Here is a 25,425-nt window from a genome sequence, read left to right as displayed (position 1 = left end):
TAAATTATAAATTCTCTCATTTTTATAAAAAATGGGGAAAAATAGTTTTTCTACCATTTATAGAATACATTTGAATTATGATTTTTGGATTTGATAAGTGCTTATTTCTTTATGAACGGAAAGTAGCTAGGTGCATGAACTACAGCAAATGTAACACACATCTCATGTACCTCCTTACAGTAAACCCGAAAAAAGGTAACAATGTCATTTGAGGTCCGACCACACCCTCATGATAATATTGATTTCGAGCATGCCAAAGAGCCCAAATGGTAAAAAGAATGATAGTAACATCAAACCCTTTGTATCTACTAAATAAGGAGGAACATGTAACCACTCATAACTATTTAAGTTACTATACTATCTCCTTTCCACACCAATTTGTTTGGTCGAGCTATGGACGGTAAAAGGGATACCCAGGATTCTATCGATCTCATCTCTTGAAAACAAGGTATGGACCAAATCCCACTTCAATTAGACTTTGGAGAAATTAAATCAACAACCCTTAAGAACTGTGAATTAATACTCATTGTTCAGGCCTTGCAATCACTTGGCCCAGAAAGCCAACAATTATTCCACATTGAAATCGATGTCCTTGATCCATCTCTCCAACTAAGGCCCATCTCCAAAAGTCTGCGTAAACTCCATACACTAACACTGACAAGCCAATAACCTTATATTGAATTTAGTCAAATCACGAAAACTCATTCCTCCATTGATCTTTATTTTTTTTATTCATTTTACCAATTGAAATAATATGTTTGTAACACTCCAAAATTTTCGATTAAGCACGTGACACTATTTTGCTAGTGGATACAGTGAATTTTTGAGAAAAATGTAAAATTTGTCGAATCACATAATTCTTATGAAAATAAAGTGATTTTGGATATGAGAATAAATGCAAAGAATTTTAGAATTGAAAGTGTCATTAAAGGACCAAACCAAAAAAATTGAAAAGTTTGAGGACTAAAAGTACAATTTGATCAAAATATAAGTGAGTTAGTACTAATTAATAGGCATAAGGAAAAGTTGGAAAATAATTTGATATTACAATAATCACATTTGAGACAAAAAAATTTAAAAGTATAAGGATTAAATTATAAATTCTCTCATTTTATAAAAAATGGGAAAAAATATTTTTTTCTACCATTTATGGAATACATTTGAATTATGATTTTTGGATTTGATAATTTCTTATTTCTTTTTGAACGGAAAGTAACTAATATTAACAAGGTAGGTGCATGAACTATAGCAAATGTAGCACACATCTCATGTATCTCCTTACAGTAAACTCGAAAAAAGGTAACAATGTCCTTTGAGGTCTGACCAAACCCTCATGATAATATTGATTTTGAGCATGCCAAAGTGCCCAAATGGTAATAAGAATGGCAGTAACAACAGACCCTTTGTATCTGCTAAATAAGGAGGAACATGCAACCACTCCTAACTATTTAAGTCCCTGTACTATCTACTTTACACACCAATTTGTTTGGCCGAGCTATGGACGGTAAAAAGGATACTGAGGATTCTATCGATCTCATCACTTGAAAACAAGGTACGTACTAAATCCCTCTTCCATTGATTAGACTTTGGAGAAATTAAATCAATAACCTATATGAATTGTGAATTAATACTCATTGTTGGGGCCTTGCAGTCACCTGACCTAGAAAGCCAACAGTTATTCCAGATTGAAATCGATGTCCCCAATCCAGCCCTCAAACTGAGGCCCATCTCCAAAAGTTTGTGTGAACTTCATACACCAACACTAACCAACCAATAACCTTATATTGAATTTAGTCAAATCAAAAAAACTCATTCCTCCATTGACCTATATATGTTTTTTTAATTATACCAATTGAAGTAATATGTTTGTAACACTCCAAAATTTCTAATTGAACACATGACACTATTTCTATAGTGGATACAGTGAATTTTCGAGAAAAATACAATATTTTTCGAATCAAATAATTCTTATGAAAAAAAAGTGATTTTGGATATGAGAATAAATGAAAAGAATTTTAGACTTGAAAGTGTGATTAAAGGACCAAACCAAAAATTTTGTAAAGTTTGGGGACTAAAAGTGCAATTTGATCAAAATATGAGTGAGTTAGTACTAATTAATAGGCATAAGGATAAGTTGGAAAATGTATTGATATCACAAGAATCACATTTGAGACCAAATAAAAAGATTTAAAAGTATAAGGATTAAATTATAAATTATCTCATTTTTACAAAAAATGGGAAAATATATAATTTTTTCTACCACTTATAGAATACATTTGAATTTTGATTTTTGGATTCGATAAGTGCTTATTTCTTTTGAACGGAAAGTAACTTCTATTAATAAAGAAGGTGCATGAACTACAGCTAATGGTACACACATCTCATGTATCTCCTTACAGTAAACCCGAAAAAAGGTAACAATGTCCTTTAAGGTTCGACCAAACCCTCATGATAATATTAATTTCGGGCATGCCAAAGAGCCCAAATGGTAACAAGAACGGTAGTAACATCAGACCCCTTGTATCTACTAAATAAGGAGGAACATGTAACCACTTCTAACTATTTAAGTCCTTGTTCTATCTCTTTTCCACACCAATTTGTTTGGCCGAGCTATGGACGGTAAAAGGGATACCCAGGATTCTATCAATCTCATCTCTTGAAAACAAGGTACAAACCAAATCCCCCTTCCATTCATTAGACTTTGGAGAAATTAAATTAACAACCCATATGAACTGTGAATTAATACTCATTGTTGGGGCCTTGTAGTCACCTGGTCCAGAAAGCCAACATTTATTCCAAATTGAAATCGATGTCCACGATCCGACCCACCAACTAAGGCCCATCTCCAAAAGCCTGTGTAAACTCCATACACCAACACTAACTAGCCAATAACCTTATATTGAATTTAGTCAAATCACGAAAACTTATTCGTCCGTTGACCTATATTTTTTTTATTAATTTTACTAATTGAAATAATATGTTTGTAACACTCTAAAATTTCTGATTAAACATGTGACACTATTTCAATAGTGGATATAGTGAATTTTCGAGAAAAATAAAATTTTTTTTGAATCAAATAAATCTTATGAAAATAAAGTGATTTTGGATATGAGAATAAATGAAAAGAATTTTAGAATTGAAAGTGTCATTAAAGGACCAAACCAAAGATTTTGAAAAGTCTGAGGACTAAAAGTGCAATTTGATCAAAATATGAGTGAGTTAGTACTAATTAATAGGCATAAGGATAAGTTGGAAAATGTTTTGATATTATGAGAAAATCACTTGAGACCAAATAAAAGATTTAAAAGTATAAGGATTAAATTATAAATTCTCTCATTTTTATAAAAAAGGAAAAAATATATTTTTTTCTACCATTTATGGAATACATTTGAATTATGATTTTTGGATTTGATAATTTCTTATTTCTTTTTGAAAGTAAAGTAACTTCTATTAACAAGGCAGGTGCATGAACTACAGCAAATGTAGCACACATCTCATGTATCTCCTTACAATAAACCCGAAAAAAAGGTAACAATGTCCTTTGAGGTCCGATCAAATCCTCATGATAATATTGATTTCGAGCATGCCAAAGAGCCCAAATGGTAATAAGAATAGCTGTAACATCAGGCCCTTTGTATCTGCTAAAAAAGGAGGAACATGCAACCACTCCTAACTATTTAAGTCCATGTACTATCTTCTTTCCACACCAATTTGTTTGGCCAAGCTATGGACGGTAAAAAAGATACTGAGGATTCTATCGATCTCATCACTTGAAAACAAGGTACGGACCAAATCCCCTTTCCATTGATTAGACTTTAGAGAAATTAAATCAATAACCCACATGAATTGTGCATTAATACTCATTGTTGTGGCCTTGTAGTCACCTGGCCTAGAAAGCCAACAGTTATTCCAGATTGAAATCGATGTCTTCGATCCAACCCTCCAATTGAGGCCCATCTCTAAAAGTCTGCGTGAACTCCATACACCAACACTAACGAGCTATATTGAGTTTAGTCAAATCACGAAAACTCATTCCTCCTTTGACATATATTTTTTTCATAAATTTTACCAATTGAAATAATATGTTTGTAACACTACAAAATTTTGGATTAAACACATGACACTATTTCGATAGTGAATACAGTGAATTTTTGAGAAAAATGGAAAATTTGTCGAATCAAATAATTCTTATGAAAATAAAGCGATTTTGGATATAAGAATAAATGAAAAGAATTTTAGAATTGAAAGTGTCATAAACCTCATCGAAAGGTAGTTCATCTAGTAGGATGCGAGGGAACCCAAAGTATTTGCACGATTAAGTACAAATGGCTACCTGCCTTCTGCTACATTTGTGGGCTCATTTGACATATGACACAAAAATGCATTAGAAAAGAATAACATCTTGAAACGGGCAACATTAGTTTCCAATATGAAAGTTGGCTTACAGTTCAGCCAGGAGGAACAACCCAAACTAGAGGAAATTGTAGGAATGGGATTGAAATATTAGAAAGAAAAAGACAAATCATAGTGAAAAGATAAACGACGCTAAAGAGAGGAGTGGAGACGATAACAATCTCACGATGCTTAAAGAAAAAGAAAAACTAGAGCTGGGGAAGAGGAATCAGAGTCTTGCTCCCCTATGGAAAAAGGTCCAACAAAACTAGTTCGTGATGGATGAGGGAAAATGAGATGTAAAAGAAAAATAATAAAAGAAGGCAATGGGAGAACAACGAGGAAAGTCCTGCCAGATTGGTTTGAAGAAAACTAGCGGATAGTCTTTAACCTTGCAAGGCAGTGGCTGGTGACCAACCCCTTCAAGAGTAATGAAGCTTCTTTGTTGGAACTGTCATGGGCTTGGAAACCTTATGACAATTCGGGAACTTAAGCAACTTCTTGTTGGTTCTAATCCCGATGTTATCTTCTTGTAACACCCTATACCTGGTTCGTCCCAACGAACCTGATATAGGAATATTACATTTGGTGCCAAAGTGATTTAGCTAATCACTACTATATTTGAACATTAAAAAAATTTATAATTTATATTTTAGTCCCTACTACTTGGAACATACTTGATCTTCCTAAGTACATGTCATTCTATTCAAAATATTGAAACATACCCTCTTGGCACTTGGAGATGTGATGAGATGAATGCTCACAACCTCGATTACAAATCTTCAAAATAACTGTACCTAATCTGTGCACGAAAAACAAATCGTATGCTGAGTAAAAAATCAACAGTATTTCTATAATCTGAATATTTAAAAAAATAATATAATATAATAATAGGCACAATTAAATTTATAAGGACATATTAATGTCTAGTATCATATCATAACTATCATTTTTCATTTATTAAACAATATCCTAATTCACACAATTGCTATATAAATGATTATTCACATATCAACCATACTTATTCGTACAATGGCATCAGTCATGCAGTACTCAATTCATGAATACATCATTTCATACCATACTGAATTCATGAGTATATAGCTCATATATTCCATGTATTGTCAACATATTTCACATTCTATTTTCAATTCACTATATCACTTCCATTTCTCATATCATTTCATTTCAATATCAATTGTAAGACTTTATTATTCATTTACCCTTATTAACAAGACTCGGACTTGGACAGATACACGGACCCAACCAAAACACACCAGTTTGGCACCCAGTGCCTCATCAGATAATTTGAAGTAATAGATTGACACCCAGTGTCTCATCGGCCATGCCAAAGTAAGTTAGTACCCAATACCTTATCGAATTTATCCGAAATAATAATTTGACACCTAGTGTCTCATTGATTAGTGGTCGAGGTATCCCTGAACTCTTCCAATCCTATGGTATGCCAACCATATCCGACATAGCCCGATACAGTTAATAGGGTTTCTGATTCACTTTTCAGACACAACCAATATTCAGTATTCCATTGTCAAAAAATTCACATTTCAATACCAATCAATAATTTCATCAATCACAAATTCATATAACCTCAATTCAATATCAAGATAATCATAAACAACACTCACCTTAATTACTTACCATACACATTAATTTAAAATACAACAAATAAAAATTTTCTAAATTCGGATTATAGAAATACAAACCGTAATTCTCGAGCTACTCCTCGTTAATCTTGTCTTTTCCTGTCTTAGCTGAGGTCTCCGGCACAATGTTAGCTACGAAAATTAAAACAATTTAAAATCATAATACACACAACTTCACATTGAATATTTAAATTTTTATTTAAATTTTTATTCAACTTTTGCTTACATTTCAATTCAATCCTTAATCAAAACTAACTTTATTTTATTTAAAACTAATTTCATATTTTCATTCAACTCCCACTTTAGACTAATTTCAACCTTCAAATTTCACTATAAACCCTTATTTCAAAATTCTCTCAATTTAGTCTCTATTACTCAAAACTTATGATTTATTTTACAATACAATCTCTTTTTCACTTTTAACTTGAAATTCTATCAATTTAACCCCTAACACTTCAATTTATTCAACGCGAACAACTTCTAAAAATTCACTAACTTCTAAAATTTCAATATAAATCAAGTAGTATTTTGTTTTAAGATTCTAAAAACATAAAAATTTTAAGAAAATGGACTAAATTGATTTACCACTTTGAGTTTGAACCTTAAAACCTTAAATTTTCTCCATTCTTTTTCTTCTTTCTTTCCCCTGTTTCGTTCCCCAATTCTGTTCTATCTTTTCTTTTCTTTTATGTTTTGTTTTTATTATTATATTATAATATAATATATATTTTACTTATACAATAAGAAATACATGTATTATTATATACATATGATTATTATTTTTACACATGTATTTCACCATTACTGTACATTTGTCATAATTTGGTTTAATTACTTATTTATTTATTTTATACTTTAATTGTAATATAATATAATATAATATAATAATATTTTCTTAAATAATAAGTATGTATATATAATTATTACAAGTATATGTATAATATTATTACACATGTAATTTACTATTACCATACAATTGTAAATTTTATGGTTTATTTGCTTAATTTGTCACTTTACTTTTCTCTATTCTATTACTAAGCTTCCACACTTTATTCAATTTAATCCTTATACCTAATTAACCTTAATCTAAACAAATTCACCTAATCAAAACCTAATTAACTACATTACTAATTGTCGTAAATATTTTTAATAAATATTTACGAATTCGTTTTTCAGAAATAGAGACCCGAAAATACACTTTTCGATACTCGTGACTATCAGGTCTTTACACTTCTTATGCAAAACAAAAATGCAATCTAATAATTTTTCTCACGTCCGTAACATTTGCAGGATGGATGGGTGTTTGACCGTGAGCTCGGATGGTAAAAGTGGGGGCTTAGCGATGCTTTGGAAAGAAGAGGTCGATGTGGCCTTACAAAACTACTCTAGTCACCACATTAACTCGTTGGTTCATTTGGAGAATCACAACATCATCAGGTTCCCTGGTGATCGCGTTATTTCATGATAGGTTTTAAATATTTATAATTACTTATTCTTGAACTAACTATTATCGCGATGTAGGCAAGTGTACCTATCGAACAGTAGTATAGTTTTAGGAAGACCGGATTGTCGAACCCAAAGGAACTAAAAGTACTAGTAATGACTGTCTTTTTATTATCTAGCCTAAGAATAAAGAGGTTTTGTTTTAATTAACTAATTATCTAAACTAAGAACGCACGGAGAAAAGAATTAGGGAATTGCTTCTGGGAAAAATCGATTGACTTAAGACAATACCTAAGGAAAAATCCACCTAGACTTTACTTGTTATTCTGGCTCCGAATCGGACGATTTATTCATTCAACTTATTCCATAGAGATCCCTAAGTTATGTTATTATCCCTATTCAAGACTAATAACGTCTAATCCCTAGATTGAATAACCCAGACTTTTCTCTAATTAACACTCTAGGGTTGCATTAACTCGATCTATGGATCCCCTTATTAGGTTTCACCCTAATCTGGTAAAATCTTGTCACCCTATGTCTAGGCGCGCAATCAACTCCGCTTAATTATGACAAAAGTACTCTTAGACATGGTCTATTCCTCCTCTGAATAAAAGCATGTCTTGAATCAGTATCCTGGGATATCAAAACAAGAATTAAGAACACATAATTAAGAACAAGTTAAATATTTATCATACGATTCAGAAAATAATAACAAGATTCGTCTTAGGTTTCATTCCCCTTAGGTATTTTGGGGTTTAGTTCATAACTAAATAAGACAACATCTCAGAAGAATAAAGAATACAAAACATAAAGAAAACCCAAAACTCTTGAAAGGAAATTGAGGAGAGATCTTCAGTCTTGATGATGAATCCGGATTCCGAGATGGATCAATCGACTTTCTTGGAGTAATTCCTTACTCCCCATTCTTCGTCTCTCTTTTCTTCCTCCTCTAGGGTGGATTTATAAGCTTTGGAATGCCTATGAGCCCTCAAAAGTGGCCTTTTTCGAATTGGAATCAACTTGGGCTCGGCAGGGACATGCCTGTGTACGATTACTTTAGGCCGTGTTCGAGCCTACCAAATTGACACGATCGTGTGGTCTGCCCGAGTGAATCATGCTTCGATTCAGCCAAATTGCCACGGCCGTGTGGGCTGCCCGCGTGAGGAAGTCCAGGCCGTGTTGAGTTTGTACTTTGGCCCATTTTCTCTATTTTTGGCCTGTTTCTCGTTCCTTTCGCTCTCCCATGCTCTCCTAAGTATAAAACGTGAAATTAAAGCATTAGGAGCATCAAATTCACCAATTCTAATGAGAAATCATCCATAAAATGCATTAAACATGGGGTAAAAATATGTATAATTTACGGTTTATCAAATACCCCCACACTTAAGCATTTGCTTGTCCTCAAGCAAAATTCTCAACTCATAATCAAAATAAATTCTTCTCAACTTATAATTTCTATCGGTAATATCTCAAATTAATCCATAAGTTATCATACATTGAGAATTCAACTAAAAGAACATCAAAGTCTCAAACATTCTGAGTTGAGCATTTTGTTCATGTAAACATAGGTGTCTCCCTTCATCTAAGTAATTACCTTTGATTCAGAATATCACAGAGTTTTACATCCTCACTAAAGATTTACTCAAATCACTTGAGGTGTTTAAGGACAGTAAATGAAGCAATCAATAGTCAATAATGAAAAGTCATTACCATAGGCTTGCATGAAAATCAAATCTCCACCACTATAATTTAAGATGATACATCAATCAAAAGGTCTTTAAAGAGTTGTAGTGAGGCTTGGTTAGGGGGTGTGGTCACAAGCTGAAAGAAAGGATTATAATCGAGATTGAATTAAAAAATTATCTAACTAGAAAAAGAGTTAATCTTCACTTGCATACAACAGAGCTTCTCTAAGAATATGAAATTACAGATATGTATACATAGGTTTTTTTTTTAAGAACAAGTTAAATATTCAAAGACTAACTTATTACAAGCAAGACATAGCTAAGCAATTTATTCAGCTCAAATCTCGACAAAAATAGGGATCAAATTAATTTAGGGGATTTCAACAATAATGGGTTAAGGGTTAATATTGAGGTTAATACAAGGAATGGCTTGTTAGGCTCAAATGGGTTTACTAAAGTTTAATCGTGGAGGTAGGCTTTTCATGGCATAAGTGGGTTAATCCTAAGTGCCTTAATCATTTTGATATATCAAATCAAATGGTGTGGTCTCAATATGCATAATCAAGAAAGTTCTAGAATAACAGTTCAATACTGACGCACTTAAAGCAATAATAAAAGTGAGCATGAAAGAATTACAAGATGCTCAAAAGGCTAAAAAATCTCACAAAAATTATGGCTTTTTGATGTTAAAAACTTGTAAATTCCAATTCAAAGTAATACCTAAACTTTGGGGAAACAGCCTAAGATTTTAAATTCTTAAAAATCAACTTGTCATGCTTGATTCTCTAATGTCTTAAAGTTTAAACAATCAATGCATAAATCCCTGTGTTTTAATTCAAGATATATCAATCAAAATCATAAATCAATTAAAATTTATCCTAAATATGATATGAGAGCTTTTTAAGAGAACAAAGTAGTCATTCAGGGATTTTTCTGATAATGAAATGAATGCCTCCCCCCACACTTAAGATGTACATTGCCCTCAATGTACAAAGATAGATATTAGAGTATATAAAATTAAGATAGGGAGAGAAGTGAAACTTCTTGTATTAAGAATGGATGATATTCTTAGATTGGCGAGATCGAGTATTGGAGATAACTCTGGATTGCAAGCTTGACTCTGAAGGTAAGCCATTTTTAAAAGGAAAACAAATGAATCTTAAAAACTTAATAAAAGAAAAATAAAATAAGATAATTATTCTAATTTTTCAAATGGCACGGCCGTTTCACACTCCCATGTGGTTCGTGTCCCATCCGTGTTCGTCGCAAATTGTGATGTCATCACATGGCCTTCTCGTACACCCGTGTGTATAGGCCATGTGGCTACATGATCGTGTCACATGGTCGTGTCTGGTGTGGTTCGCTTCTCCCACGGTCGTGTAGGTTTTGATACGCCAGTGTCATTTTGACAGTGTTGTCTACGGATGCTAGACACAGGCGTGTCGCACGCCTGTGTTTATTTGGTAGATTCGACCTCACCATGTCGAGCGATCGTGGCGTTTTATCGCAGCCCGTGTTTGAGGAAATATTCTACCCTGTTTCTGCACGGCCATATCGCACAGCCGTGTTTCTATCTGTGTTGGTCACACGGGTTTAAGCACGGCCGTGGGCTGGGCCGTGTGGAGTTGGGAACCTATACTTTAAGTACTCTGTTAGTGACCTAAATGTTTAAAACTTGAAATGTAAATAATTTAAAGCCATTAGTATTCGGGTTGCCTCCTGAAAAGCGCTTGTTTATAGTCTAAGCTCGACTGTTACCTTGTTGGTTTATTCAGGGCGGTTTGTAGAGTCGTAGCTCCTCTCTATCGACTTTAAAATTCTCACCATTTTAAAGTTTGAGACAGTGTCCTTTTACTTTGAAAGTACCGTATGATGGGTGACTTACCTTTATTGTGCCATATAGAAGAATAGATTGAATTACGAAGGGTCCTGACCATCATGATTTTAGTTTTTCAAGAAACAATTTGAGTCTAGAGTTGTATAGTAAGACGAGATCTCCAACTTCAAATTGTTTTCGTTGCTTTAAACGAACATCATGATACCGCTTTGTCACTTCCTTGTATAGGCGTGAATTTTCATATGCATTGGCTCACCATTCATCAAGCTCGTTCAGCTGCATCAACCAGTTTTTTCCTACAAGTTCGGGATTAAGGTTTAGAAATTTAATAGCCCAAAAAGCTTTATGCTCTAGTTCGAATGGTAGATGGCAACTTTTTTCATAAACAAGTCTGTAAGGTGATGTCCCGATGGGAGTCTTAAAAGCAGTTCTGTAAGCCCGTAAGGCATCGTCTACTTTAGATGCCCAGTCTTTTCTATTTGATTCTACTTTTTTTCAAGGATCCGTATTTCTTAAGGGTTTTTTCAAATTGGGTATTACAAAAATGAGTGCCCCTGTCACTGGTAATTGCTCTAGGTGTTCCGAATCTCGAGAACAGTTTTTTAAAGAAACGTACTACCACTCTAGCATCATTAGTAGGTAGAGCTTGGGCTTCTACCCATTTGGACATGTAGTCAACTACTACTAAGATGTATTTATTCCCAAATGAACTAGGGAATGGGCCCATGAAGTCGATATCCCAAACATCAAATATTTCACATGAAAGCATATAGTTTTGAGGTATTTCATCACGTTTAGATATGTTACCTGTCCGTTGGCATTTGTCACATGAAGTAACATACCTGATAGCGTCTTTGAATAATGAAGGCCAATAAAAACCTGATTCAAGTATTTTTTGTGCGGTCTTAGTTCCACTATAGTGTCTTCTGGTTGGCCCTAAGTGACAGTGTTCCAATATTTTTGATGTTTCTGATCTTGTAACGAACTTCTAATGACTTGATCTGCACATCTGCAAAACAGAAATGGGTTGTCCCAAAAGTAGTTTTTCACATCATTAAAGAATCACTTCTTTTGCTGGTGTGTTAACCCGTTTGGGATGATGTTAATAGCTAAAAAATTCGCGATGTCTACAAACCAAGGTACCTCAGAGTTAGATATAGCGAAAATTTTTTCTTCAGGAAACAAATCATTTATTTCAACGTCATCTAGTTCTCCAGTATTAGATTTCTCAAGCTTGGACAAATGATCAGCCGCGAGATTTTCAGCTCCTTTCTTATCCTGAATCTCTAAGTCGAATTCCTGCAATAGGATAATCCATCGAATAAGTCGAGGTTTTGCATCAGTTTTAGTTAAAAGGTAGCGAAGGGCGGAATGGTCAGTGTAAACAACAACTTTAGACAAAATGAGATATGATCGAAATTTATCAAATGCAAAAACCGCAGCTAGCAACTCTTTTCCGTAGTAGTATAATTTTCTTGTGCAGCCGTTAAAGTTTTACTGGCGTAATAGATAGGTTGAGAGTGCTTGTCTTTTCGCTGTCCCAATACTGCACCTACTGCAAAGTCACTCGCATCACACATTAGTTCAAATGACAAGTTCCAATCAGGTGCAATTATGATTGGAGCATTAATTAATTTATCCTTTAAAGTATTAAATGCTTTTAACCATTCCTAATCGAAGTTAAAAGGTATATCTTTTTCTAGCAATTTAGTCAAAGGCTTAGCTATTTTAGAAAAATCCTTAACAAATCTTCTATAAAAACCAGCATGTCCTAAAAAGCTTCTAATAGCCTTAACCGAACTAGGTGGTGGTAATTTTTTGATTGTTTCTATTTTAGATTTATCCACCTCAATCCTTTTACTAGAAATTTTATGCCCTAGTATAATACCTTCTTGAACCATGAAGTGACATTTCTCCCAGTTAAGCACAAGGTTTGTTTCCTCACATCTTATTAAGACTCGTTTTAAATTTTTAAGACAGAGATGGAAAGAGTTACCAAATACAAAAAAAATCATCCATGAATACTTCCATGATATCTTCCACAAGTTTGTTGAATATGGCCATCATACAACGCTGAAAAGTGGCAAGAGCATTACATAATCCAAAAGGCATTCTACGATAAGCAAACGTACCATATGGGTATGTGAATGTCATCTTTTCTTTATCTTCAGGAGCTATTAAGATTTAGAAGTAACTAGAGAATCCGTCTAGAAAGTAGTAATACATGTGTCCGGATAATCTTTCCAACATTTGGTCAATGAATGGCAAAGGGAAATGATCTTTTCTTGTGGCATCATTCAGTTTCCTGTAGTCTATGCAAACTCTCCATCCTGTAACTGTTCTTGTTGGGATTAATTCATTCTTCTCGTTGGTCACAATCGTCATGCCTCCTTTCTTGGGGACAACCTACACTAGACTTACCCAAGAACTGTCAGAAAATAGGATAAATTATTCCAGCATCTAAAAGTTTAATTACCTTGACTCTTGCAACTTCTTTCATGTTGGGGTTCAGACGTCTTTGATCTTGCATACACGGTTTGTATTCATCTTCCATCAAAATTTTGTGGGTACAAAAAGAAGGGCTGATTCCTTTAATGTCAGAAATTTTCCAAGCTATGGCCTTTTTATGTTCTTTTAATACTTGGATTAATTCTTCTTTCTCCTTGGGTTACAAGTTAGAAGCAATAATAACTGGTAATGTAGAATTATTTCCAAGGAATGCATATTCTAAGTGGTTTGGTACTTGTTTAAGTTCCAGTTTGGGAGGCTCCTCAATAGAGGGTTTTTGCTTAAGTTCATCATTTATCTTAATGCCCTCATATTCTACTTGTCTTGACGAATGGTCATTAGGTTCCTCACTATCTCCTCACTTTGAGCTGGATACGGTTCCATCGTCTCCTCTTGTACAATTTCCTGAAAAGAGTCTTGAGTAATATGATCAATAGAGTTAATAAAGTAACATGAATCATCCTGTTCCCTAGAGAATCTCATAACATCGTAAATTTTAAAGATAAGCTCCTCGTCACCTACTCTAAGTACCAATTTACCGTCACCCACGCCGACATAAACTCTAGCAAGGGCTAGAAATGGGCGCCCTAAAATTAAGGGTACTTCCACATCTTCATCCATGTCAAGTACAACAAAATCAACAGGGAATATGAATTTATCTACTTTTACGAGTACGTCTTCTATAATACCCCTAGGATATTTAACAGATCATTGGCTAATTGAATACTCATCCTATTAGGTTTAGGTTCCCCAAGGCCAAGTTGTTTGAACATTTTATATGGCATCAAATTAATGCTAGCGCCTAAATCAGCTAGTTCTTCTTCAACATTCAGACTACCAATTAAGCAAGGGATAGTAAAACTTCCTGGATCTTTCAGTTTGGTTGGCAGCTTGTTTTAGAGTATGGCTGAGCACTCCTCGTTGAGTTCTACTGTAGATAAGTCCTCGAACTTCCTTTTATTTGTTAAAATCTCCTTCAAAAATTTTGCGTAGGTAGGCATCTGCGAGATGGCTTCAACAAAAGGTAAGTTGATATGTAATTGCTTAAAAAGTTCAAGAAACTTATCGAATTGTGCATCAATGCGATCTTTTTTTAATTTTACTGGATATGGAACTGGTGGTTTATATTCTTTCAGCACTAGTTTGTCACTATTTTCTGGTTTTTCTTACCTCCTTTTGCTTTCCACGGCTTCTTGTGCTAACTTCTTTTCAGATTCCGCTAACACTTTCCCACTCCTTAGTGTAACTTCTTTAACTTCTTTGACATGCTCTCTTGATTTGGTGTTACTAAGTAAACTTCCTAGTGGTTTTTCCGAGATTAGTTTGGATAGCTGCCTTATTTGAGTTTCGAGCCTTGGATTGACGCTTGTTAATTTTTAAATGTTGTCTCAGTGTTCTGAAAATGAGTTTCTGACACTGATATGAATTTTGAGAGCATCTCTTCAAGGGTTGGCTTCTTTTCTTGTTGGTAGGGTGGTTGTTGGTAGCCCAGAGGATGTTGTGGTCTTTGATTTCTTTGACCGCCCCACGAGAAATTGGGGTGGTCCCTCCAACCTGCATTATAAGTGTTACTATATGGATTGTTTTGAGGTTGAGGATTATTACCCATGTAATTTAATTGCTCGTTATCCATGTTGTGGGCATAAGGTTGATATTCCGAATTGTTTGTTCCACCTTCACTTGTTTCGCACTGCATTACTGGGTGAACCTGTGAAGAACTAAAAAAACCCTCAATCTTTTTATTTAAGAGTTCTACCTGATTAGAGAGCATGGTGACCGAATCGACGTTATAAACACCGGCTGTTTTCGTTGGCTTTGTCCTCATGACTTGCCACTGATAATTATTCAGTGACATCTCCTCTATAAACTCATAGGCATCTTCTGGTGTTTTATTATTGATGGTTCCGCCAGCAGCTGCGTCAACCATTTGCCGAGTCGAAGGATTCGGACCATCGTGGAATGTTTGTACTTGGAGCCAAAGCGGTAACCCATGGTGAGGACACCTTCTCAGTAAGTCCTTGTATCTCTCCTATGCATCGTAGAGTGTTTCTAAATCCACCTGCACAAAAGAAGAGTTATCATTACGTAATTTAACCATTTTAGCCGGTGAAAAGTATTTTAGTAAAAAATTTTCGGTCATTTGTTCCCAAGTAGTAATTGACCCTCGTGGTAACGAGTTCAACCACTGTTTAACTTTGTTCTTCAATGAAAAAGGGAATAACCGAAGACGAATGGAATCATCAGAAACACCATTAATTTTAAAGGTATCACATAGTTCTAAGAAGTTGGCTAAATGAGCATTGGGATCCTCATCCTGCAAACCATCAAACTGAACAAATTGTTGTATCATTTGAATAGTGTTAGGTTTTAATTCAAAAGTATTTGCAGCTACAGTAGGTCTAACTATGCTAGATTCAGTTCTTGTTAAAGAAGATTTAGCATAATCATATATAGTGCGTGGAGAAGGATTTTGGTTAGCCGCAATTCCAGGAGGTAGCTGATTGCCTTGGTTTTCAGCCACCTCTTTGATTGGGGGTTGAGTATCATCTTCTTGCTCGTTCTCTATGTATCTTAAGCTGCACCTTATTTCTCTTTGATTTCTGCGAACTGTACGATCTATTTCTTCGTCAAAAAGTAATGGTTCTGACAGGTTTATTCTAGTCATAAACTATAAAAACCTACCAAGAGAAAGAAAAAGTAAATTAATTAGTAATAGTAATAATTAAATTAAATTAAATTGATAAATGGCTAAAGTAATAAAAATTGAGCGTTCCTAATATTTAAGTTCCCTGGCAACAACGCTAAAAACTTGATTGCGCTATTTCGTGATAGGTTTTAAATATTTATAATTACTCGTTCTTAAACTAACTATTATCGCAATGTAGGCAAGTGTACCTATCGAACAATAGTATAGTTTTAGCAAGACTAGATTGTCGAACCCAAAGGAACTAAAAGTACTAGCAATGACTGTCTTTTTATTATCTAGCCTAAGAATAAAGAGGTTTTGTTTTAATTAACTAGTTATCTAAACTAAGAACGCACAAAGAAAAGAATTGGGGAATTGCTTCTGGGAAAAATCGATTGACTTAAGACAATACCTAAGGAAAAATCCACCTAGACTTTACTTGTTATTCTGGCTCCGAATCGGACGATTTATTCATTTAACTTGTTCCGTAGAGATCCTTAAGTTATGTTATTATCCTTTTGCAAGACTAATAATGTCTAATCCCTAGATTGAATAACCCAGACTTTTCTCTAATTAACACTCTAGGGTTGTATTAACTCGATCTATGGATCCCCTTATTAGGTTTCACCCTAATCCGACAAAATCCTGTCACCATATGTCTAGGCGCGTAATCAACTCCGCATAATTATGACAAAAGTACTCTTAGACAGGGTCTATTCCTCCTCTGAATAAGAGCATGTCTTGAATCAGTATCCTGGGATATCAAAACAAGAATTAAGAACACATAATTAAAAACAAGTTAAATATTTATCATACGATTCAGAAAATAATAACAACATTCGTCTTAGGTTTCATTCCCCTTAGATATTTAGGGGTTTAGTTCATAACTAAATAAGACAACATCTCAGAAGAATAAAGAATACAAAACATAAAGAAAACCTAAAACTCCTGAAGGGAAATTGAGGAGAGATCTTCAGTCTTGATGATGAATTCGGCTTCCGAGATGGATCAATCGGCTTCCTTGGAGTAATTCCTTACTCCCCCTTCTCCATCTCTCTTTTCTTCCTCCTCTAGGGTGTATTTATAGGCTTTGGAATGCCTATGAGCCCTCAAAAGTGGCCTTTTTCGAATTGGATTCAACTTGGGCTCGACAGGGACACGCCAGTGTACGATTACTTCAGGCCGTGTTCGAGCCTGTCAAATTGACACGGTCGTGTGGTCTGCCCGTGCGAATCGTGCTTTGATTCTGCCAAATTTCCACAGCCGTGTGGGCCACCCGTGTGAGGAAGTCCAGGCCATGTTGAGTTCGTACTTTGGCCATTTTCTCTATTTTTGGCCCGTTTCTCGTTCCTTTCACTCTCCCATACTCTCCTAAGTATAAAACATGAAATTAAAGCATTAGGAGCATCGAATTCACCAATTATAATGAGAAATCATCCATAAAATGCATTAAACATGGGGTAAAAATATGTATAATTTATGGTTTATCACCTGGCTTTTATGGACATGCTGACCCAAACCTAAGGACTTGGTCTTGGGACATCCTTAGAAGGGTTGGGAGATCAGTCAGGGAGGATTGGATTGCAGGTGGGGATTTTAATGCCATTGTCAATGATGTTGAAAAAAAAGGGGACTGTAAGAAATTTAGGGTATCTATGGAAGAGTTTCGTGACGTTATGGAGGAGCTTTCTATTGTTGATATCAAAATTGATAAGGATTGGTTTATGTAGGTTAACAATTGGAAGGGGGATAATATGGTCAAAAAGAGATTGGATAGGTTTCTTATATTTGTAAATGCTATAGTCAAGTTCCCACTTCTTGAGACTAATGTGGTGAGGCAATCAAAATCGAACCACGATGCCATTGTGTTTGATCCATTGGGTAGTAAGCCTCGTGAAAATTTCAGATACCCAAGACTCTTTTTAGAATATGATGTGTGATGGGCGAAGGAGAAGGAAGCTAAAAATATCATCAAGGCAGCTTCGAGTGGGAATAATATGAACACCCTTAAGAAACTCGAGAAAGTAGAGGTGTAGCTTGGTCTGTGGCAACATAATCGGTATATAAAAATGAAAAACCAAATTAGGAAGTTGACAGCGAGGATTGATAATCTCATTGATGGGTCCAATAGAAGGAAAATGATAACATGCTGAAAATAGCGCAGATAAAGCTTGGTCACCTCTATGCCAAGGAGGAGTGTTATTGGGCTCAAAGGTCACGCATAAGGTGGCTCAAAGAGGGGGATAAGAACATGCACTTTTTCATATCCGGACCACTAGAAGGATGAAGAAGAACAATATTGAAATATTGAAGGACTCAAATGGGATTTGGAAGCATGATAAAAATGATATTTGTAAAGTTGCTTGGGAGTACTTCTGTAACACCTTGAAAATTTCTACAGTAAGATATTATCCTTAATACAGTAAAATAAGAAAATAAAGTGACAAGAAGAGGAAAATTGAGTTGTCACTGGGAAGTATATTATGACATATTGATTCAAGAAAGGACTAAATTGTAAAAGTGAGAAACGTTTTGTGGCCCAAGAGTAAATACTCAAAATTTAAGGGATTAAAGTGTAAATATGAAAATTTGAAGGATTAATAGTGCAAATATTTTAAGGGTGGAATGATCTAGAAACCAAGGAAAGTTGATGAATAAGGACGAAATTGAATAAGTGAAGAATTATGAGGGACTAAATTATAATTTTATCAAATTAAGTTATGACTCAAGAATGGAATTTTAAAAGATCACAAAGGGAAAAATGGTCAATTGGAAGAGAGAGAAATCTAGAAAGTAATGATGATGTTGGTGATATTTTATAGTTATTTAATTAGATAATTATTATTTATTTAATATTTTAATAATATATTTTATTATTTTATTATTTTATTTAGTCTATATATGTGTATGTGTGTGAAAAAAAAAACAACACACACACACACCATTCATTATCTTTCCCATGTAAACTAACGTGAGAAGAAGAGAGAAAGAAAGAAAGTTTTACTTTTTTTACAATTTGGTCCTATCACCAAAAATCTACTATTTTCACCTAGAAATCAAAAGAATTTCCATAGTCATCAAGAGAGAAAGATCACAAGGAGACTATGGGGAGCTAGAATATTAAGTTAGATTCAAGAAATAGAAGCTGGAGGAGAGAGAAAATCAAGTTAAAGATTGAAATCAATGGAACAAGGTAAGAACGTCAAGATTTCAATACATTTTTAAGATTAATATTATTGAAAAAGCATGGAATTGATGTTAATGTAGAGTTTTCTTATATATGGTCTTATGTTCTTGATATGTTAGTGAATAGAAAATAAGAGAAAGTAATGAGAAATAGTGTAGAGAAAGAAAATAAGGGTGTTATAAACATGGTAAATAAACATCTTGCATTAAAACAGTTTTGGACAACAACAGTAGGTTAATTTTGAAAAATCACCGCAAATTGTGGAAATCTAATCAGAGAATGATATTTATCATGACATGTAAATATGTGCTTATCTTTGATACGTTAATACAAGGAAATTAAGTATATTGAAATGAGTAATAAATTCAAGTAAAACACGTCGAGAAAAAAATAAGTACGTTTAAGGGACAATATGTTTGATTTTAATTGGTTCCAAATATGAACGTTAAATGAAATAAAATATCTGATAAATAAATCGGTAACTCCAATAATGCTCCTTAACTCTATTCCGGTGACGGATGCGGGTTAGGGGCGTTACAACTTCTATAGTCTATTTAAGTCGAATGTTCTCTATTATGGAGAGCCAAACCTGAGTTTCATGGATAAGTGTGTCACCGAGGATATTAACATTATGTTGGTCAAGGACTTTATGGATGATGAGATCCTTGATGCCTTCAATCAAATGGATCTCGGTAAAGCTCCTGAGATTGGTGGCCTTTCGAGTTGTTTCTTTAAAGAGAATTGGGAGGAGGTGGGAAATGAGGTTATTAAGCTTTGTCATGAAGTATTAAATGGAAACAAAGACATTGTTTGCCTTAATGATACAATGATTATCCTTATCCCTAAGCTAAGAATCCTCAAGACATGACTAACTTTCATCCTATTAGCTTATGTAGAGTGATTTATAAAATTATTTCCAAAGTCCTCGCAAATCGTCTCAAGGCTACCCTTCTGTTGTGTATTAGTCAAAAACAAAGTGCTTTCATTTCGGGTTGTATGTTCCATGACAACATCCTTATTGCTCATGAGCTGATGCATTATCTTCAGAGCTCAAAGAATGGTCTGAACAAAGGTTTTGTCATAAAATTTGGTATGAGCAAAGCTTATAACCGTGTCGAGTGGAATTTTCTCATGACATTTGAAAAGATCATGCGTTGCATTCGGCCAGTTAGATATGTGGTAAAGTGTAACATGGTTCTTTTTTAGATTATTATTTCACAGCGGGGTCTTTAACAAGGGGATCCTCTCTCCCTTTATCTTTTTTTTTGTATGGAAGCTTTATCTAGAATGTTGTTACATGCTAAAAGTAGTAGCATTATCAGGGGCATTCGGGCAAATCAAAACAACCATCATATTAACCACTTATTTTTCACCGATGATGACCTCTTTTTGTTAGGAACAAAAGTAATGTCGAGGTTGTCTTGAATTGTCTTAAGGAGTTCGCCAAAGCCTCGAGCTAGAACATTAACCTTGACAAATCTATGGTGTTTTTCAGCCCGAATACACCCTTTACTCAACAATAATAATATAGTGATTTACTTAGAGTGAGAGTAGTCAACAAATTGGACAATTATATTGGCTTACTCCTCCTTGTTGGGAAAAAGAAAACTATGGCTTTTCATAGCATTGTTAATCGTTTCTCTTGCAGAATTAATAGTTGGTTGAAGAGGCTCCTATCTTACGATGGTAAAGAAATTTTCATAAAGTCTATTCTCCAATCTCTCTCTACTTATGCATTTTCTGTTTTCCTTGTGCCTAGGGGCATTCTCGAATACATGCAATCCAAGATAAGCCGAACATGGTGGGCTAGTAACGAAAAAAGTAGAGGCTGGTCAATGTCGGCTTGGGACAAAGTTTGCTTTCCAAAGGGCATGGGGGGCTTGACTTTCGTGATATTTGCCTTTTCAACTCTGCTCTCCTCAGAAAACAAGTGTGTTAGAATGTGGCCCTCCATGCAGCTCAAGCACCAGTCATCCGACCATGCAGAAAGCGTGCTAAGACCGTGTCGTCGAACCAAGTCTTTAACTGCTTTTGTTCATTTTGTTGTTTTAGTCAATGTAACTCTTTTCGGTTCATATTGAACTACATTAGGTAGAAGATTGATGTATGAATGAGCTGTTAATCAGCTTTTATGAATGAGCTGTTAATCAGCTTTTCTTTCATGTACAAGTTTAGTTTTGTAAGTTCCAATGTCTTAGTGGTAGTTGGTGTAGATTAGTTGACCACATGTTGATTTTGACAAGCAAAAAGCTTGATTTATGTATTGGCAATATGCCATTGTTTAGGTGAATGAAAATTATCAGATTTTCTTCCATATGCTCCATTCTTCCTTTGCCTTCTAAAAATTCTAAGTTCTGTTCTCCATTCTTGACAGTAGCTAAAAGCTTGAACTTCAAGCATTTTTCCTTCATATATTACCCGGGTATAATACGTTGCTGCTGGTATTCTGTTTAAAATTCTTACTTTACCCAGTTAAAGTGTGTTGAAACTCCAACAATTGGTATCTAGAGCTGCATTCTTAAGGGACCTGTTCTAGTAAACTTTAAAAAAAAACGATGGCTTCATCAGGCTTCTCACCAGCTGCACCTCCAATTTTCAATGGAGAAGGATATCACATATGGGTTGTCAAGATGAGGACTTACCTACAGGCCTTTGATCTGTGGGAAGTTGTCAACACTGATGTCGAGCCAGCTCCACTTCGAGCCAATCCAACAGTGGCTCAAATCAGACAACATGCAGATGAGAGGACCAAAAGGCACAAGGCCATGTCATGCATTCAGAACTGTGTTTCTGATGTTATTTTCACCAGGATCATGGCTTGTGAGACTCCAAAGCAGGCCTGGGGCAAGCTTAAGGAGGAGTTCCAAGGCACTGAAAGAACTAGGCAGCAGCAGCTATTAAACTTGAAAAGAGATTTTGAAAATCTCAAGATGAAGAAAGAAGAGACAGTGAAGCAGTACTCAGACAGGATAATGGCTGTGGTCAATAGCATAAGATTGTTAGGAAAATAGTTCAGTGAGGCAAGAATTATGGAGAAGGTGCTCTCAACATTACCTGAAAGATATGAGGCAAAGATCTCATCCTTGGAAGATTCGAGAGACCTGGAAACCATCTCTCTAACAGAGCTCATTAATGCTCTTTATGCTCAAGAACAAAGGAGAGCCAGTAGAATGGAGGAGCACCAGGAGGGAGCTTTTCAAGCCAAAGCTAAAGCAACCTCAAGTACTACTGCCTATAAGGGCAAGAAGAACTGGAAAAACAGGCCTAAGCCTGATGCTGCAAGAGGAGGAGATCGACTCTGCAGATTTTGTAAAAGACCTAGTCATCCAGAGGCCGACATCGGTTCGGGCGGATGTCAGTGTCAACACTGCAAGAAGAAGGGCCATGTTGAAAGGGTCTGCAAAGAAAAAGGCAGACCTGGCCAAAACCAACCACAACACAAGGGTGAAGAAGCTCGAGTGGCTGAAGACACCAGTGACCATGAGGAGCAGGTCTTTGCCGTGTCATGTCTAGCTGGTCACAACAAAGGCTCAAAAGGGTGGTTTCTGGACAGTGGCTGCACCAATCACATGTCACCAGATGCAACAATTTTCAAAACCTTGGACAAAAGTTACAAAACCAGGGTGAAAATTGGAAATGGTCAGTTCATAAATGCTGAAGGCAAAGGAGAAGTGCTGATATGCACTGCCACAGGTGACAAGATCATCAAAAATGTGCTGTTGGTACCTGAAATTGATAGAAATCTTCTCAGCATTGCTCAACTACTTGAAAAGGGCTACTCTGTTGTGTTCAAGAGTCAAGAGTGCCAAATCACTGATCCAAATGGATCAAGCCTTATGACAGTCACCATGAGTGACAAATATTTTGAAGTTGACTGGTCAGGTGACTCACACACAGCCCATACAGCTTCAACAGAAAATACCAAGCTTTAGCATCAAAGACTTGGTCATGCCAACTTTAAGTCTATGGCTCGGATAGTCAGTAAGGAAATGGTTGAAAACTTCACCAAGGCAGTTTAGAATGAAGATGTTTGTGAAGTCTGTCAGATGGGAAAGCAAGCTAGGCTTCCATTTCCTGCAAACACCATCTGGAGAGCATCAAGCAAGCTGGAATTAGTGCACACTGATGTTTGTGGCCCCATGAGAACTGAGTCACTTAGTGGCAACAGGTACTTTATTCTCTTCATTGATGATTTTACCAGATACTGCTGGGTTTATTTTTTGAAGCAGAAGTCAGAGGTTGCTCAAGTGTTTATGAAGTTCAAAGTCAGAGAGAAACGAAACACGCTGCAAGATAAAGACCATTAGGTCGATAATGGGCCGAGTACACTTCACCCAGCCCAAGCCTTCGCAATGATGCGGCATCAAACACCAGTTAACAAATGTTTATACACCTCAACAGAATGGGGTCAGTGAAATAAAAAACAGAAGTCTATTGGATATGGCTAGATGTCTCTTGTTTGAGAAGAAATTGCCTAAAAATTTGTGGGCTGAAGCAGTTAACACTGCAGTCTACTTACAAAACAGGCTTCCAACCAAAGCCTTAGAACAAAAGACTCCATTTGAAGCCTGGTTCGGATTCAAACCTTTTGTAGAGCACCTTAGGGTGTTTGGTTGTCTATGCTATGCTCACATACCAGCTGTGAAAAGAGATAAACTATCAGAAAGAGCCAAACCTGGTATTCTGGTAGGCTATAGCTCTGTAAAAAAGGGTTATAGGATCTTGGATCCCTCAGCCAATAAAGTTCAAGTAAGCAGGGATGTAGTATTTGATAAGAAGGCATATTGGAATTGGGAAAGAAATCAACCTGAAGCCACCTCTGAAGAACTCATGACTGATCAGTTTGATTCTGAGCAAAATGAGCCTGACATAGATGTTGATGATGAACCAGTCAGGGGCACAAGAACATTAGCTGAAGTTTATGAGAGGGCACATGTTTCATAAGAAGAACCAGTCTGCTTTGAAGATGCTGAAGCACATGAAGGTTGGAGACAGGCAATGTCTGATGAGATAGCCATGATAGAGAAAAACCAGACATGGAAACTGGTTCCTAGGCCAGACAACAGGAAAGTTATTGGAGTAAAATGGGTCTATCGAGCCAAGCAGAATGCAGATGGGAGCCTAAACAAGCTCAAAGCCAGGCTAGTTGTGAAAGGCTTTAGCCAAAAGTATGGTCTGGACTATATGGAAACATTTGCACCAGTGGCCAGGCTAGACACCATCAGGCTATTGGTTGCCTTAGCAGCTCAAATGGAGTGGAAAATCCATCAGCTTGATGTAAAATCAGCTTTTCTAAATGGTTACCTAGAAGAGGAGATATATGTGGAGCAACCTGAAGGTTTCAAAGTGCCACACAAGGAAGACATGGTCTACAGGCTGAAGAAGGCTTTGTATGGGTTAAAACAAGCTCCTCGGGCCTGGTATAGTAGAATTGACAGTTATCTGGTTGGTTTGAGATTCGAAAGAAGCCTCAGTGAGCCTACTCTGTATGTCAAAAAGGAAAATGGTAAAACACAGCTTATTGTGTCTGTGTATGTTGATGACTTATTGGTTACGGGAGGAGATCAAGCCATACTTACTGATTTCAAAACCAAAATGCATCAAATGTTTGAGATGTCTGATCTTGGAGAAATGACCTACTTTCTAGGGATGGAAGTGACACAATCACAGGCTGGATTCTTTCTTAGTCAAAGAACTTTTGCTATAAAGATTCTGGAAAAATTCTCAATGCAGAATTGTAAAGCAACAAGCACTCCAGTTGCTGTTGGAGAAAGATTAACAAGTCAAAGCAACTCAGAAAAGGTTTGTGAGACAACCTATAGAAGCTCGGTTGGATGCTTGCTTGCACTTAATGACCACAAGACTCGACATAATGTTTGCAGTGAGTCTATTATCAAGATTTATGCACTGTTGCAATGAGGACCATTTTCGAGTAGCAAAAAGAGTCCTCAGGTACATCAAAGGTACCCTAAACTATGGCATGCATTACAGGAAGGCAAAAGATCTAAGACTCATTGGTTATA

General features: G+C 35.6%; 1 non-coding gene across 1 annotated transcript; it reads left to right on the top strand.

Moving 5' to 3' along the window:
• The first annotated feature begins 15,514 nt into the window (after positions 1 to 15,514).
• Positions 15,515 to 15,621, top strand: LOC128287105 (small nucleolar RNA R71). The gene has a single exon (XR_008277805.1). It is a non-coding gene; the product is annotated as a small nucleolar RNA R71 (small nucleolar RNA).
• The last annotated feature ends 9,804 nt before the right edge of the window (positions 15,622 to 25,425 follow it).

Source organism: Gossypium arboreum, chromosome 13 (genome assembly GCF_025698485.1).
Source record: "Gossypium arboreum isolate Shixiya-1 chromosome 13, ASM2569848v2, whole genome shotgun sequence".
NCBI lineage: Eukaryota > Viridiplantae > Streptophyta > Magnoliopsida > Malvales > Malvaceae > Gossypium > Gossypium arboreum.
The sequence above is the reverse complement of the archived record's forward strand: the minus strand, read 5'-3'. Positions and strand labels throughout refer to the sequence as shown.